Source organism: Gobio gobio, assembly GCF_949357685.1.
Source record: "Gobio gobio genome assembly, chromosome: 15".
Classification (NCBI taxonomy): Eukaryota; Metazoa; Chordata; class Actinopteri; order Cypriniformes; family Gobionidae; genus Gobio; species Gobio gobio.
Window position 1 is genome coordinate 18,689,798 of NC_137108.1, and position 18,645 is coordinate 18,708,442.

Here is an 18,645-nt window from a genome sequence, read left to right on the forward strand (position 1 = left end):
AAGCAGATTTTGTACACTGACTACAAAGATGGATGCAGCAGTGGAACATCACTATCAGCCATCGTGGCTGTTTTAAGCGATTTAAACTTTTCCATTCCGTTAAAACCAGAGCAAAGAACAACACTAGAAGCCTTCATATCTAAAAAAGATGTTATCGCTGTCTTACCGACTGGATTCGGCAAAAGTCTGATATACCAGCTTGCTTGTCTTAGTGAGAGCCCTCTGGTAGTGTTAATGTTTCACAAAATATAGTTTTAAGTCCTTTTCAGGCGAGAATGTAGTTGTTTTTAAAGCTCAAATCTGTGGTTTATTTATAAAGAGAGCGCCTTTTTGAAAATTTGATCTGCCGTTTTCGGAGTTGTGAGCTCCAGTGAAGCAGCGGCGCTCAATTGCTCAACCCCACAGAGAGGCGCCTTTCCTCAGCCAGTCCTTCTGCCATCTGCCGCTGGCTCTGATGTGAAGATATAATTTGTCTTGTGTAGATCTAACGGCTGATCTTTGCTCTCATTAATCTATAATTTGTTACCTGACAGATCGTTTTGTCTGAGGGCAAAGTGAAGTTTCATAACTTTATATTTGTAAGCTATTAAACTTTATCGTTGTAGTCTCCTAGCGCTGACTTTCTTTGACTGAATTGCTTTATGTATTGTATAGCTCCTTATGCCTTTTACTTATACTTTTAAAATGGATATTGATCACGCATTAAACTAACATTTAACAAAAAGAGACTGGATTTTGTTTTGTCATATCTCATTGTATTACAGTGATAATCATAGCCTATATTATGCACACATATTACATGTTTTTATTTTTTAATGTAAACGAAAAGAGGCCGGGTTTTTTTAAATATTTCGTTTTGTTATATACATGCATTGAAGATAATATGCATTGCCTTCACTACATTTGTGTGGCTATAATATGTTTAATATGAACTATTACCGTCATCGGGAGTTCATTCTCCGGAGTCAAACTTGGTAAGTCACGGACGCAAGTCAGAAGTTCGCGTACAAAATATGTCATAAAACACCACTGCCTCATTTCATAAAAAAAAACACACATGTGGTTCAGGCAACGCGTAGTTAGGCCTACATTCATTATCTTATATATTTATAATAAAACGAAGTATAAAACACCCTGCCTCTTTTCGTTTACATTTTAAAAATAATTAAACATTAATATGTGGTTTAGGTAAGGTGACCACATTTCTGAAATGTAAACCGGGGACATTTCCTATTTGAGAACACAAGTACATAGACAGTGGTACAGACAAGTACGCATATTGAGAAACGGCCAGAGTCTCATATGTTTCTCCGTCGCTCTGCATACGTCATCTCCCTCATCGCTCTGATTGGTTTTAGGTCTATCCAATTGCGCCCAGAGGCATTTGAGCGACGCCCGTTGGTGACGCCCCTTTGGAAATGATTTGTCTATGAAGCTTTGCCAGACCATAACTCGGTTACTACTGAGAATGGTCTGGTTTTAACCAGGCTAGGTCAGACTCGGCTCAGAGATGAACTTATATAAGTAATGCTACCGTCCGTGGCCATGGCTCTGAATGAGCTATCGTTATTAAATTTCGAAAGGGCAAACAGTTGAATTTATCTTATGTCAGTTGGCTCAAGATACAAAAAAAAGCAAAACTGCAAAAGTTGCATTTGTCATCCGTCACCGTGACAGCGACTTGACTTTTGAAGCTGGAATAATGAGTGGATTAAGCATGCTTGGCAAGAGAGGAATAACATGGATATAACTTTTTTGGCATGGAGGATTGTATGCATCACAGCAAAGGAGAAGACTGCTAACTTTATTTACTTTTTAACAACAATTTGCTGTGGAATATGATAGGGTCCAGTCGGGTCTGTGTCTGCATGGACCCAGCTTTGAAATAATAGATGGGTCCGCGTCGGTTCCATGTATCACATTTACGGGTGTCTTTGGATTCGGGTATACATTTTTGTTTGAATGGGTTTATTATAAGTGAGATGCTTGCATCTCTAGACAGAGTGTTGGTCTGCTAATTTTGCTTACTCATGACACAAAGTGAAAGGGTCGTTTGCAAGGTGCCACTAGTGTGGGCGAAACTACACATTTCAACATTAAGGCCGGCTACACTGGCTGCATGGCGTTTCTGTTGCGTGGCGGCTGCATGGCATTTTCTATGTCTTTGCACATCAGAAACGTGTCTGATGCGCCACTGCTGCTGCTAGGATCACCCTTGTTCGACATATGGGGAGAGAGTTGTGGAAGGCCTATACTTCATGTTAAACATAAATATATAGCCTACTGATACAGCAAAGACAACGTCGGGAAGTAGGCTATTGACGGCAAAATAGGCTACAGAATATTTTTTTTCTGTAATGACAGTTGCAATATTTGAAAATCAATAATTATTATAATTTTTTTTAATAACAATTATATCTATTATGTCAACCTAGAGACTTTCAAACATCAAAATGCCATTTATTAATATGTATTCGTGTCAAAATGACATATAAATATCTTTTCCTATTCGATTTTGCCTGGAAACGCTCCCAACACGCTTGCGTGTCGTGTGAAAATTAGGCGTCGGTTCTATTTCTAGCATGCACGAGTGTACACAAATAAAAGTAGAAACTTAACAGATTATAACACTTGTCTGAATGACGGAGTATTTTGAGTCTATTTCGCACTGATAAGAAAAAAACTTTAAAAAGAAAATTACCCCATGATTTACTCACCCTTAAGCCATCATAGCTGTATTTGACTTTCTTCTTTCTGATGAACACAATCGGAGTTATATTAAAGGGGTCATGAACTGGCTTTTAAAAAAAATGTATACTGTTGTCAACTTATTGCGTTTGCGTGGTTTTTACATTCGAAAACATCATAATGAATAAGTAATAGGCTATTTTCTAACCTGATTTTGAGGCTCTCTCCTGCCCGCTCGGATTTTATGGGCGTGCTGCACTGAAGACTTGGAAGTAAACACCCACGGCTAAGATTGGATAACAGTTTTGCATATTTAATGAGCTTCTCCCCCTGTCAGTGAAAGCGTGTGGCAAACGGCAACCGGAATTAATCACCCAGCCCACATCCAGGGCTCGAAAAATGCCTTTATCAAACAAACACAATGATTCATCTCTCATCCACCCGCAATTGACTGGAATTATATTTTTTTATTAACGTTACTTGGCCCGCCCGATCGATGAATATAACCGCGAACCGTACACACACACGCGCACGCCCTTCAAATATTGAGTCAAGAGTGAACAACGCACATCAAGACAGTAATGAACCAAGAACACCACAAATAAATTATTTTCCAGCCTGTGACAGCGTGCTGAGGTATGTTCTGTTAAACACTTAATTCGTTCATGTAATCTCATCCTGTCTGCAAATCCAGTAGAGCCCGACTGATAAAGGATGTTTTTTTTTTTTTTTTTTACACTTTTTATTTTTGCATTTTTAAATTTTCACAGAGAACAAAATAAAATAACAACTGGTAGGGTACTACAGATACAAGTCTCCCATTTGTTTCATACATTTCAGTGAGTTACATAATAAGTCCATTTCAACCATCGTAGTTTACATTTTTGTGTTTCCAGTCTCAGGTCATAAGTAATTTTTTCCATTGTAAAGATTTCCTCCATGATATTCCTCCATTGGTCCAGTCTCAGAGGCTCACTTTTTAACCAATTCCTCGTTATAACTTTCTTACTTGTTATCAGCATCACTTTGAATAAGTAAATGTCTTCTCTTCTAATAACATCTTTAGTTAACAGGCCTAAATACAGAGTCTGTGGATCATTTGGTATTTTGTAACCCAAAATTTTCTCCATTTCTGTTACAATAGATTGCCAATAGGGGCGGACTCTTGTACATGTCCAAAATACATGGGAATGATTGACATTGACATCCCCGCAGAGTCTCCAACAATGTTGGGGGATTTTTAACTGTTTACTTTTAATGAGGGGTGTAATAAAGTATCTAACCAAATTCTTCCAGCCAAATTCTCTCCATTGTCTGGAGCTAGTAGAAGTGTGTTGCAGAAGACAGATCGAATGCCAATCATTCTCTGACAGTTTAAGTTGCAGTTCTGCTTCCCATCTCTGTTTTATATATAATGAGTCAGATCTATTACAATTTTGCAAACATTTGTACAGCTTGGATACAATTTTTGAAGGTAAATGTCTGTATGCCCCTGCGATCATATCTATTAATTCACTGCCCTCTTGAGAAAGGTGATTTTCAATGTCTGTATTATAAAAATGTCTTAGTTGAAAATACCTAAATAGATCAGAGTTTTCCAGGTCAAATTCCCTTTTTAAGTTTTCAAAAGATTTAAACTTTTTCCCATCTGTTAATGTACACACTGCAGTGATTCCCTTGTCAGTCCATCTTGTAAAAGTTCTGTCCATCTGACCACTTCTGAATTTTAGAGAGTGCAATGGTCAGATCAACAATTTGCATTCCCCCTCCATTTTGTATTTATTCACTACATCCCACCAGATCTTGATTGTTTTATCTACTATAGGATTTGGTTCTGTCGGTTGGGTAGATGCTTTCTCACCCAGTCTCGTTTGTGGTTGACATGCTTCATAGTTAAGCTCAATGTGTTTCCATTTGGAGTAATATTCTGACGAACACCAATAAACTATATATCTCAACTGAGCAGCTAGGAAATATTCTTTAAAATTTGGAAGAGCAAGTCCTCCTCTTTTTTTCTCTAGCTGTAGAGTTTTAAGCTTCACCCTTGGTCTTGCCCCCTTCCAGATAAATCTACTCACTTGTTTATCCCATTTACCAAATTGAGTATTTGGTATACAAATTGGCAGTGAAATGAATAAGTACAATAATCTGGGCAACACATTCATTTTTATCACCTCTATCCTTGAACTTAGATCCATTACTAGTGTTGCCCATTTTGTCAAATCCTTTTGTATAGCTTCATTAATTTTACTATAATTAGCCTCATATAATGTGTTTAGTTCTCTAGTCAGATAAACACCTAAATATTTTATTTTTCCTGAATCCCATTTTAATTTGTATGATCGTCTAATTGAGTCAGCTGGTCCATATTTTATACAAAGGGCTTGGGTCTTTGAAATGTTTAACTTATACCCAGATTTCTTTCCAAAGTCTTTTAGTAACATTAAAAGTTTAGGAAACGTATAATCAGGATTGCTGAGATATACTATGATATCATCTGCAAAGAGACCTATCTTATGTTCATCCTTAGCGACTGTGACTCCTTTAAATTCTTTACTTTGTCTTATACTGAGCCAAAGGCTCTATAAACAAGGCAAATAGGGAAGGACTCAGACAACATCCCTGCCTTGTCCCTCTGAAGAGCTCGAATCTGTCTGTTAAGTCACCATTTATTTTAATTCCAGCCACTGGTTTATCATACAGGGCCTGTATACATTTAATGATAGTTTTATCAAAACCCATTCTTTTCAGAACCGCAAAAAGAAAGTTCCAGCTGACTCTATCAAACGCCTTTTCCGCGTCAAGACTTACTAAGGCTGTAGGGGTGCTCTGCCTATTGACTTCGTGGATTATATGTAATGTGCGCCGGATGTTATCTTGCACTTGGCGACCTTTTATAAATCCCGTCTGGTCCTCATCTATCAGATCTGGGAGGAAGGTTTCCAATCTTCTGGCGATTATAGACGTGAATAATTTGTAGTCAACATTCAAAATGGAGATTGGACGATAGGACTCACATAACTCTTTATTTTTACCTTCCTTTGGTATGACTGTTATCATGGCCTCTTTCCATGAGGGTGGACATATTGCATGTTTGAGTGTCCAATTGAATGAATCCAATAATAGAGGGGCAAGGTCTTCTTTATAAACTTTGTACCATTCGTTAGGGTAGCCGTCGTTCCCTGGGCTTTTATTGCTTTTCAATCTACTGATAGCCTTATCAAGCTCTTTTTTGGTAATGGGTGTATTTAATGATTCATTTTGAATAGTTCCTATGGAGGGGAGATCCAATTCAGCTAAACAATCTTCAATTTCTTTTCTATCTACTTGTTCTGAATGATTATACAGAGTTTTATAATAATTATAAAATATATTTTTGATTTCTTCAGGTTCATATTTTATGTCCTTACTTTCTGGGTCTCTGATTTTGTTAATTGAGTTCCTTAATTGCTGTGATCTTAATCGTTTTGCTAGTATTTTAGTAGCTTTGGAACCTGATTCATAAAATATTTGTTTTGTGAATCTCAGTTTCTTTCCAGTCTCATCATTTGCCATGTCTGATAATTGTTTTCTAATTCCTTTTATAATTTCAGCTAATTTTTCACTCTTATCTGTATGCTGTTGTTTTTCTAGTTTTCTAATGTTTTGTTCTAATTCAGCCTGTAATAGTTTTTTCTTTCTTTTAATGTGAGCTAGCCTTGAAATCAGGTTTCCTCTCATCACTGCTTTAACTGTGTCCCATAATATTGTTGGCTCTATTTGTTCATCCTTATTATTGGCTATACAGTCCTGAATTTCTTTTTTGATTTCTTGCACCGCAGTTTCATTATTAAGAATATTAACATTCATTTTCCATAATGTTGTTTTGTTTGGATTATCAAGATATATGGTTAAGTATATAGCATTGTGATCTGACACATCTGCTATTCCGATTTCACAGTCTATTACCCGGTGTCTATCTTTAGTATTCATCAGAAAATAGTCAATCCTTGAATGTACCTTATGAGCTGCTGAATAATGTGAATAGTCTCTCTCTGATGGATGCAGATCCCTCCAGACATCACACAGGCCTGCGTCTTTTATTAGAATATTAAGATTCTTGGATTTAATGTTTTTATATCTTTTAGTACTTGTTGTGTCTTTAGTATAATTCAAAATTGTATTCCAATCTCCTCCACATATCAAAATCCCTTCACTCATTATTGTTATTTTGTCAAACAATAAGTTAAAGAATGTTTTGTCTTCCTCAGGGGGTGCATACACATTCACTAATGTGACAACAGTATTGTCAATCCTCCCTTTAACAATCACATATCTGCCATACTTATCGGAACAATCCTCAATCATTTCAAAGTTAACAGTGTTCGAAATTAGGGTAATAACTCCTCTCCTTCTGCTATTCTTGTACGAGCTATAAAAGGAATTTATGTAACCAAGTTTTTTAAATTTCTCATGTTCTTCATTTGACATATGAGTTTCTTGTATGAATATCACTTGCATTTTGTCCCTTTTCAATTTCGTTAACACCCTGCTCCTCTTTATCGGGTTGCCCAGGCCGTTTACATTTATTGTCTCAACTTTCAGTTTACATGACCTACTCATGCCCTGAGTATATTAATGCTGTAGACCCCACAAGTGAACAGAAACTAAGAACGAGAACATAAGAGTTTGAAAAATAAAATAAACAAGAACAATAATACAGGGGATACCTGTGGCTCCAACTCAAGGGGAAAAATGTCTCTCCCAACTGGGCCCCGTTGGTAGGCCTAGGGTAGTGTCCTCGGTAAGGGGAGGGCCCTATGTAAGGTTTGGAAACTGCTTCCATCCTAAGTGTCCAACGTTCTAACTCCTTCTCTGGTACCTCTCCTCCAGTCCACTGAATTGCAAAGGCCTTCCTGTGTCAATGGTGCAGACGCTAATAATCAGTCATTTTTTCCCGCTTCTCTGAAACTCCATCAGTTTCTCTTTTGCCCTCTGTGAAGTAGAGCTGTGCTCTCGCCGAGGACGCGCTTCCCGCTGCCATCCCAGGGACCTCTGTAGTCGAGTCTCCATAGCGACTCCTTCCGTAGCCGCTGTCGGCACCTCCACTTCAAAGCCACGCTTCCGCAAGTCCAGCCCAGCTTCATGTGCGCTGCTGTATGTTCCAACGCCACTCTCCCAATGGATTCGTATACTCGTGTAGGGTGTTTGGAAACGTACACCTTTTTCCTTCAGCACTTTCTTAATCTCTTGATATGCCATGCGTTTTTGGACGATCTCAGTTGCATAGTCATGGTCAAAATAAATGTTTCTCCCATTTGACTGAATGCGTCCCTTTTTCCAGGCTTCTTTGAGGACCATCTCTTTAGTAGTGTATTCTTGGAAATTGACTATAATTTGTCTCGGGTTATTATTGGGTCGAGGCTTGGCTGCAAAGACTCGGTGGGCTCGCTGAATTTTCAGATCCAAATCCGCTGGCAGAGGTAACTCGCGCTTCAGGAAATCTGTCACAAATTGCGTTACTGATTTCCCTTCCTCTCCTTCTCCTACCCCGAAAATGCGAATGTTGTTCCTTCGGGATCTGGATTCGAGATCGGTCAATTTGTTTTCAATTCTCCTCTGTCGCTTAATGCTTTCAGTCAGCGCTTCGGTCAAATCCAGTGTCATGTCCTCAACACGACCCACGCGATTCTCAGCTTCTTCCATTATTTCAGTCAAACCTCTCATTTCCTCCGTCAAGTTGTCAAATTTATTACCCATCTCCTGTCTCAAGGTGTTGATGTCCTTTCTCAGTTTGACATTGTCCTCCTTCAGTTCGGATTTAAGCGTTTCTATTGCTTCCAATATAGCGCTCGAAGTTTTGCTAGCTCCGCCCGGGCTCGTGTTAGCGTGCTCGGTTACGTTGCTAGCTTTTGTCGCGGATATTGCTTTGTCTCCTTTGGGCATTTTGCGTCTTTTGGCCTTTAATGTTTTGAACCCCACTCCAATACTTAACTTATTCTAATAATGAATAATATAAAATCGAGTTTTGGTGGGTATTTCTATCAATCTCGGAGAGCGGTCACCAAACACGTCTATCTCGTTACGCCATCACCGGAACCTGATAAAGGATTTTTAAGGCCGATACCGATACAAATATTTGGTAATTTAAAAATCTGATATTCCGATATATCAGCCGATATATATTAAAAAATTAAAAAATAAATAAAATAACAGAAACGCGTAAAAACATTTAAACAAATTTCCCTTACATTAGTTATTTGTAGTTATTCATGATAACTCAGCCTCTCTAAAATAATATGAAAATGCAGTTTAAAAATAAACTTGTTTGTTTTATTGTCACAACAGAACAGAGGAACATATAAATATATTAAAGTTCTGATAAATAAAATGTATAAAAATACAAACTTAAGATCTGAAAATTAAAGTCGTTTGGACGAAAACACAATACAATAACGAAAACAAAACAAAAAAATCAAAGTTACCAGTATTAATAGATGTAGTAAGCTTTATAAATATAACTTTGAGCAAGACTGGAAAAAAATATTCAGTTAAGTTCTAGAAGTTCTGATAAATAACAACAACAGCAAAATATAAACTATATACAGTATAAATATGAGCTACCTTATAATTACAATGTCAACTTGCTTATCCCTTTACATGCACTCTTTAATTCTATCCATCAAGCTACAACAAACCATTTTCAATCATCATTTGCTGCCTGCCTTCTAAAATCTACTACTACTGATGATGCAGTAAATCCATTGATTATGTGACTCGTTAATGCTGCGTCTGAACGAAGTCACGCACTTTCGTTCACTCCTCATGTGCTTAACTTACGATTTACAATGCAGGGACTGGAACTACAAATATACTAGTTATAAATACAGTAATCATTACTTTATTTAGGCAGAATAAGTTTGTTGTGATTTCCAAGGCGCATTAATGTTAGCGGTCTCCCACTGATAGCCATGGCATTAGCTAGCATTGTGGTTAGCGTCTATGATAAGTCATAATTTAGAAATATGAATACTTTTTCAAAATAACGGGCAGGGGAGAGATGATACGTCTCATGCTGTCAAACTGTCAGACTATTAAAGAAATACATCTTATTCAGTCACATTATCCGAGTTAAACTAAAGCCCTATTCGGACGGGATTAGTTTAACATGGGGAGGTGGGGGTAAAGTAATTATTATCAGAGTTTCTCTGTGATTTTAGTCCCGTCCGAATGTGCCATCTCGGTAAGCTTTACGGACAATGTCAGTAAAGATTACGGAGACTTTTACCTTCTGTAAAAAGGTCCGGAAAAATGACCTTGGGTAAAACTAATCCCGTTCGAATAGACCCGCTGTAAAAATGTACGGTAAAATTCCATCAGTTCCTGTTTAAAAGTAGTTTTGGCATGTTTTGCAAGCATGGAAGCGCTTGAAGAAGCACTCGGTTTCGTTGTAGGTGGTAGGACCAGTCCCGCCGCTGGCCGCTTTGATGCCCTAAAGGCCAATTTATACTTCTGCGTCGAGTGCACGCAGAGGGTACGGCGTACCCTACGCATAGACGCGTTGGATACGCCGTACCCTACGCCGTAGCCTGACGCGCACCTCTCCAAAAATGTAACAACGCGTCAATTCTACGCGGACCGCAAGCGCTGTGATTGGTCTGCCAGAACCCTTCCCTCAGGTCAATAAATAAATAAAAAATCTGCGATAGGAGTGTGTGTGTGTCCAGAAATTGGATGATAGTTCCTTATGTCTGCTATAACACAATATTTTGCAGTCTAGCGATTCTTTATGGTAGTAAATAAATACATAGATCCACTGAGTATAGTTTATTTATTTTCTCATTAAAACCAAAGATGTTAATCAGTAATTGTATATCAAGAACAGGGACACATTAGGGTATATTTCGTGAATGAAGTCTCCGCAACAGCAATCGATTGCTGAGCCACCGATACTGAAAACAGCGGCCACGAGCTCCGCATGATTTCACAAACACATTCCAGCGCCAGATCGCCTTATTTAACTTTACTAATCAACTAGAGATGCTTAATTTGTATTAGATACAACAACTCAAGCTGCAAGAAAAGCCGCTCTCTCACTGCTGCTGATATTCCGACATGAATGTACAGATTCTACACAACAAGCTGCCTCTTCTTCGGCTGTTCTCTTGATTACACCAACATGCCGGAGGACACTGCCTACTAGCGTCTGCATGTGTAATTGCACATTGACGCAGACAACAGCGCAGAAGTATAAATGCTCACGACGACGTCGGCTACGCGCGTAGCCTACGGCGTACACTACGGCGTACACTCGACGCAGAAGTATAAATTGGCCTTAAGCGCGATCACTTTATGATGCCCACGGTGACAGCGTTCGCAAATTTTGCAGAGCCGCGGGAGGGTAGAGAGAGCATTTTCTTGTGGTGCTCCCCGGAGCACTTGGTGCCCTACGCGCAGCGTCACTGGGTGGGACAACTCTGTGGAAAACCTCCAGTATTTTCCGCATACAATTTAAAGCAAAAATAAGATCGAAAGCACCTTCTTTTAGCTCTAGGTTTACCAACACAATCCAAACAGAATCGTTAGACTGGACCTAAATGTTTATATATTAGGGTGACCACCATCAAACAAATCAAATGTGGGACGATTACTAAGTTTGTGTGGGACAATGTGGGACATGTTACCAACACTAAAACATAACCTGAAACGGTTGTATAATCTTAAATTCAACATCACTGAGCCCAAAGGCAGCAGGCATCATGCAGATAACTACTTTTGAAACAGTTCTGAACAAGTGCAACTAAAATCCAACTAAATAAATAATGAAACAAATAAAACAACATTAAATTAGTTAATCTTATATATTAATATATATATATATTTTTTGTGTATGTGTGGGGGGGGGGGTGTAGTTTTTATTTATTTATATATATATATATATATATATATATATATATATATATATATATATATATATATATATATATATATATATATATATATATATATATATATATATTTCATTTATATACAGAACTATCGATTCGTTTTCTGACAGGGAACACATGGAACGAATCACCGCTCCACATTTTGATTGACAGCCGTCACAACCTACTAGTGACCGTGTTTACTCCTTTCTTTTCAACCATTGGATATGGTTTAAAAAACGGCTTTTGTATTTGTGTAAGGCGAGATGTTACTTCTGACGAAGCGCTTTTAAATATAGGTGAAAAACGATGCAGCAAAAATAATAAATAAAATGCTTTCTTAAAGGGGCTATATGCGTTTTTCTGAAATTTAAACTCGCGACTGACACCTGTGGCCAAAAAACAGAACTGCTCTTATTTTCTGCTCGCTCTCGCAGCGGTGGTGACGTCCCATCCGCAGACAGCGCGGGAAAAAAACGACCCGCCAGAAAATAGGAAAAATAGGATACAGGCTTATAGGTGCACCCACTGTGAGCGGACAAGGTGTCAGTATGCTCATCAGGAGATGTTTGAGTCATAAATGGTAAAATAAGGCTATTGTTACGTTTATTTTGGGGAAAAAGTTGCATATAGCCCCAAAAGAACGCATGCATGTTTTCTCAATATGATCATTAAAAATCAACAGACTGGTGAAAATGCGGGATATTTTCTCAATATGCGACATGTGGGACAAGGGGTGAAAATGCTGTGCGGTACAACGCAAAGCGGGACAGGTGGTCACCCTAATATATATATATATATATATATATATATACACTTACATATATATATATATATATACACTTACATATATATATATATATATACACTTACATATATATATATATATATACACTTACATATATATATATATATATACACTTACATATATATATATATATACACACACACATATATATATATATATACACACACATATATATATATATATATACACACATATATATATATATATACACACATATATATTGTGTGTTTGCTCACGTGAAAACAGGAAGCAACGCACATGACGACAAGGTTACGGTGGTGCGTAAAGCGAGTTACCCCTCCCACTTCTACTAGTTTTACTGAGATTGGTTATCCCGTGTGAATTGGCCATTAACATTACAGACGTCCTGAGGTAAAATTACTTTACCCCCACCTCCCCATGTTAAACTTATCCCGTCCGAATAGGGCTTTAGTCAGTCAACTGTTACAACCTAGCGTTTCCCAGCTCTCTTGGCTTACATGTAACAGCAAAACTGGACTTGGCAGTAGGGATGCGCGGTATACCGGTACTGGAAAAATACCGGTATATATTTTATTTCAAACGGTACGATATCATGATTTTGCTCATTTCGGTATATGCTGCTGTTCCGAAGTACACCGCTAGGTGGCAGCGCGCTACCCAAACTGACGTGAAACCGGCAAATGTGGCAACAGAACAAGATGAATACAGCAGTTGAATCTCACTCAACACGCACAAAACTCATTAAAAAAAGAGAGGAGTAGACGTGAAACTTGGAATTACTTTGCTTATAAAACTGCTGAAGAACCATCAAACCTTGCCAAGCATCGGCCACTTAATTCCTGACTTGTAAGACATTATGAGATCGACAGGTGAGTGCATAATTCTAACGATCTAATTTAGACATTTTTCTTTTAACACTGATTAACGCACATACATAAGATCGTATAGTTTAAATATAATGAAATCTCCAGCGTTCGTTTCAACCAGTGACGTTACTTTAGACCTAATATCTACACGCATACTATTGCACTATTTACATCCGCGAAAGACATACCCAACTCTGTTTATGTGACTACTCACTAAAGATTTACATTTTTGACATAATTTTGTGTGTATTTGACTGAGGAAAAACAATTTAATTTGGAATGCGCGAGCTCTTTAGGCCTGAGCTCTTTAGGCCTGTGTGTGTGTGTGTGTGTTTGTTGTTGGCATGAGCGCAAAGAAAGCTCTCTCTCAAAGAGCTCTCATCCCATATGTATTACGAAATGCTATAAAATCGCTTGCATGTTAAAATTGGCGAGGTTTAAAAAGACGTGCGCAGTGATTTCCGTCAGCTGTCCCGCAACGGAAGCGAAAGTGTTGAATCTGAGCGTGCAGACTGCTTTGCATGATGTCTTTTGAAGCCAGAAGCAATTTGCTCATTTTGAGAGAATAGAGACGCGCAGTAATGCTGAAATTACTTACAAAAAAGTTTCCAAATGACTGATTGATGTGATAATCTTTGTTTATTAATTTAATAATAAACATTTGCTGTAATTTCCCGCTTCATAAACCCAAAACTTGCGAGAGTGAGTAAAATTATGCGCAATACCCGCATCAAAATTCAGACCCTGTATGGTATCGATTTAATATCGGTACTTCGGTATTAGATTGTGGTACCGTACCGAAGACAAAATTGTGGTATCGAGCCATCCCTACTTGGCAGTTACAAATTTTAGCAGTTACAAATTTTGTCATGTTATTTGAGTTAAGAGAACTGATGGGGATGTTTTTTTAATTGTTATTCAAGCAATGTATGTCTCGTTGCCAACTTACATGCACTTCACGGATGATCACCGTTGTATTGTGAATGCTGCGCTCAGCTGGATCAGCTGGTGTTGCCAACCCGGCACGTTGTAGAGTGCCCTCTGATGGACAAACTATGAAACACCAACACTCAATGTGTTTGAAACGCCAACACTCAATGTGTTCGAGCGGTGTTTCGTCCGTTTTTTGTTTTGTTTTTTTTAAATATTCATTTATCGGCCATCATAAATGCCGATACCGATAGTTTGGAAAAAGCCTAATATCGGCCCGCCGATATATCGGTCGGGCTCTAAAATCCAGTCTCTTGTTTACAAACGAATCCGTGTTTAAATGAACACCTGCAATGTCTTCCCACGTGAGCTGGATATTCATTAAAAATAAAGTTCATCCATGCATTCATAATATTGGAATCCGAATGCTTAATAAAAATCAGAATCCGAAAAGCTTATGTGGTATGTTTACTGCTTAGAAATTCGATGCTGTTTAGCTTTATGCTGCTCTTAGCTGTCATGTTAGGGGCACAAGTCGGTGGGCGGGGCTACAGAATCAGGCGTTGTTCACTACACTCTCACGTCATAGCCAGGCACATTCTGAAATCGATCGTTTGATGGTCCTGGTGTCTATAAAAGCTTTTCTTTGACTAACAAAGAAGTTTTCAGCTCTTAATCTTACAGGATATTCTTATATTACCATGACCTTTTATATATCAAAAGTTCAAGGGGAAGTTGATTACTCAATTCATCACCCCTTTAATAAATATCCTGATGCTTCTAAGCTTAATGGAACTACTATAATGGCAGTGACAGGGTCCACTGAGTTTGAAGCTTAAAAAAAGTACATCCATTCATCATAAACGTAACAAAGGCCTTATAAAGTAAAATATCTAGCTTCCGCCAGACCTCCTTCCGCATTTAACTTGCGTAAAAAGCGTAACTGGCACAATGTATCACTATGTGTTCGTTTTGAACTGCGAGCGAGAGCCGTTACACTTTTTGCGTAAGTTGAATACGGAAGGCGTTCTGGCTTCAGAAAGAAGAAATTCATATACACCTAGGATGGCTTGAGGGTAGGGTTGAAACAATTAGTCAACATTGTTGCCAACATCGACGATAAAAAATTGTCAACAAATATCTTTGTTGTCGAGTAGTCGTTTGATCTCATGTGACCTAATGTAAGGGCATGCAATATCGCTATTTGACTGCTACGGCGCTGTCGCTGTCGAGTGTAATGCAGCCCTTACAAATGTTGCGGTAGAAGAAAACAGCGCGAATGACGGAGTGCAAACAAATCTGAACTAGCAAGATGTGTTCAGATTTGTTTGACTTATTTGATCAGTCTCCATATGCCTGAAGACTTACAAAAGGCGATGTTAGGAAGAATATCATGTCAATTACTTTTTCCTATTGTTAATTAAAAGGTGAATGAGAATCTGTCAGCTCAGTTGTCATGTAAGAGATTAATATTGTCATTTTGTCTGCAATGTCATTTGCAGATTAATATTTTTACCATTCTTTTTGTCCTGAAGTAAATGTCCTCTTTTTCTGTTTCAGTTCTAAGAAAAGCAGTGGGGCCTATTATTGTTTTACAACTTAAGCTCTTAATACTGCTGCCAAGAGATGTTTACATTCAAACATCTATTTTTTATTTAAATTTTGTGTCTGTAATGCAGCTAATTATTGTTTATTATTATTTATTTTTTCAATTGAAAGAGAACAGAATATTTAAACAATGCTTAGAGAGCATTTATGTGTGATTTGAGTTCTGAGAACTTGGCTCAAAGTTAATTAAAACAACCATTTCAAAAGCTGAAGTGATTTTCTTTTTTATATATTATAGTAAGAATATGTATAACTCAATGTTTTAACTAATTGAAAAAACTGAATAATCTTTCAAAATTTACTGATTAGATGTTGATGTCAATGACAATAATCGATGATTAGTCGATTAATGTTCTAATAATCGTTAGATTAATCGATTATTAAAATAATCGTTTGTTGCAGCCCTACTTGAGGGTGAGTAAATCATTGGGTAATTTTTATTTTAAAGTGAAAGAGATGTGTAAAGTAGGTTAACTGTTTGGTCAACATCGTTTTTGCAGATTAATCAGCAACGATAACCGATATTGGTCATATCTGTCATAATTTAAAATACTATTTGCTTCATTAGTAGAGAACAGCCTATGGGCTAGCTTGTGCCAGCGCAAACCCTCTTTTGGCGTTAAAATACTGCCAGGATTTACTTAAGACACGCAGTGAAAAATTAGAGCTGAAAAGGTGTGGATACAGTTATTTTTGCGGCTGACCTTATTGCATATGAATTTGTTGGAGTTTCCCTTTCAGACGCAAAATTTATGGGAGGGGAGAATTGCAAGGTGATTTGCTAAGTTTTACGCTCGTCAATCTACTGGTATTTGCGGCATTATTTACTTGTTTGTCTTAAACCTGACGCTAATTTGCGCTGCTCCTGGTAGATTGTGTTGGTCATTTTGCAAATTTTCTGGCTGTGTCTGTGTTCATTGATTTGCCCGTCGTCAGTAGATCATGTGCAGAACTTTACACTCCCATTGGTGCTTTTATGGGTGAAGGGTGAAAACTTTTGAACAAGATGTCCACATTTTTCTTATTTTGTTTAAATGAAATATTTTTTCATTTAATACTCCTCTCAGAAGCAACAGAAGATTAAGTTTTCACTCCTGGCTCTTAATGCATCATGTTTCCTTCTGGAGCATCAATGACCATTTATTTAGGAATATTTTACATTTCCCTATCAAAATTTAGTTTTTACATGTTACTGTCATTGATAAAAGTTAATTTTATTTTATTTGCATATACATTTATGCTCTGTGCTTTGCTGTTACATTTACAATAAATAAACATGTAATATTATTAGTAACTACAATTATTAATGCAAAACAATTGTAATTTTATGATTAACTTAACTTTGATAAATTTTCCAAGGTGCCACTGCTTTCAAAAGTTAGTCTGGAGCCCTGAAAGGTTTCTATTTACAATGTGTTTTGCAGCGTAGCCAGTCACAGTATAGCCAATCACAGACATGTCTGTTGATCTCTTCAATAGGGTTGGGAATCGAAAATCGATTCCAATTCTAAAATCAGATACTTGTTATAAAATAAAAATTTGTATTCCACTTATCGAATCCTGTGCGCATTTTAATGTGATTTTTAAACCATTTAAGCCAAATATGCGAATACTTAATTGAGTTCTCTTTCTGTCTTCTTGCTAAATGTATTTTAGTTTATTAGTTAGTTGTTCTTTAGGCGGCTGATTTTTGTTCATGGTATTCAGTTGCGATAAGCAGAATCTGAATCAGAATCTCTAAAATTCAAACAATACCCAACAATACTCTTAATGGCCAGAGGTGTTCAAGTTAGTCAGAAGCAGGGCTGCACGGTTTGGGGAAAATATCTAATTGCGTTTTTTTAAATATTATTATTATTTTTTTAAATGAAAAGAGTGTGTATACATGTATAACATTTTGTGCTCATATATTATGACTAATATTAATTTATAAATTATGATTTGATTATTATTACTAAATAAAAATATTTAACAAAATAAGAAATATTACTATTACAATAACATTTTCATTATTAAAAAAATAAATAAATAGATTATTTAAGAATAAATATAACATTTAATATTTATATTTTACAGAAAACCTATTTTACAAAAAACTGCAGGTTACCTGTTAACATGCAGACAGCCTATGACTAAAAATCACTAGAAAAATCTAAGGATTTATTATAAAATATATTATTATAATAAAAATCTGTGCTTTTTTCTCGTGATATCAATTTCTTCATTTTTGTCAGGAGGTATGCAAAATCAGAACAAGTCTACATCTTTAATATGAAATATAAGCCTCTTATGCATCCACTGTGGGAAAAAAACTCCTGTAAAAAGAAGAAAAAGAAAAACATATGGCTTGTCATATACATTTATTTAGAGAGAAGTATTATTTTCCTATTTTTTTACCCAAAATAGGATGGAGTGAGCACTGCTGGGCGCTAAACACACTCATGTTTCATTCATACTCGAAGCCAGAGGGCGCCCTCATGGAAACTCCACATGTGTCTCAGAGAGAAGTAATTATAATGCTATCATATAATATAAAGCTAACACTGTAGCTGAATAAAAATAACTATATAAGATGTTATAAAATAATACATTGTCTGCCTCATTCTGTGATAAGAAGCCACATCAGCTCACAAAAAGGACATTTCAAACACTCGACTGACGTTATGAAGTGAGTTAAAACATATTAAACGTTGTTTAATTTTTTTGTGGTTTTTCACAAACACATTATAAGCAACTCAAACTCGCCCTGCTTTCAGACGGAGCAACATTTACTACTGATCACAGAGGGCATATATCTTCACTATTAAGCTGGGCATATATTTAAGTATATATTTATATACTTTCATAATCGCACAAA

The 18,645-nt window shown here is 37.0% G+C and overlaps 1 protein-coding gene across 3 annotated transcripts in view; it reads left to right on the plus strand.

The window, feature by feature from the left end:
- The window catches only part of casp2 (caspase 2, apoptosis-related cysteine peptidase), a 45,468-nt gene that overhangs the window by 3,469 nt on the left and 23,354 nt on the right, over positions 1 to 18,645 (plus strand). The gene's annotated exons all lie outside the window — the stretch shown is intronic.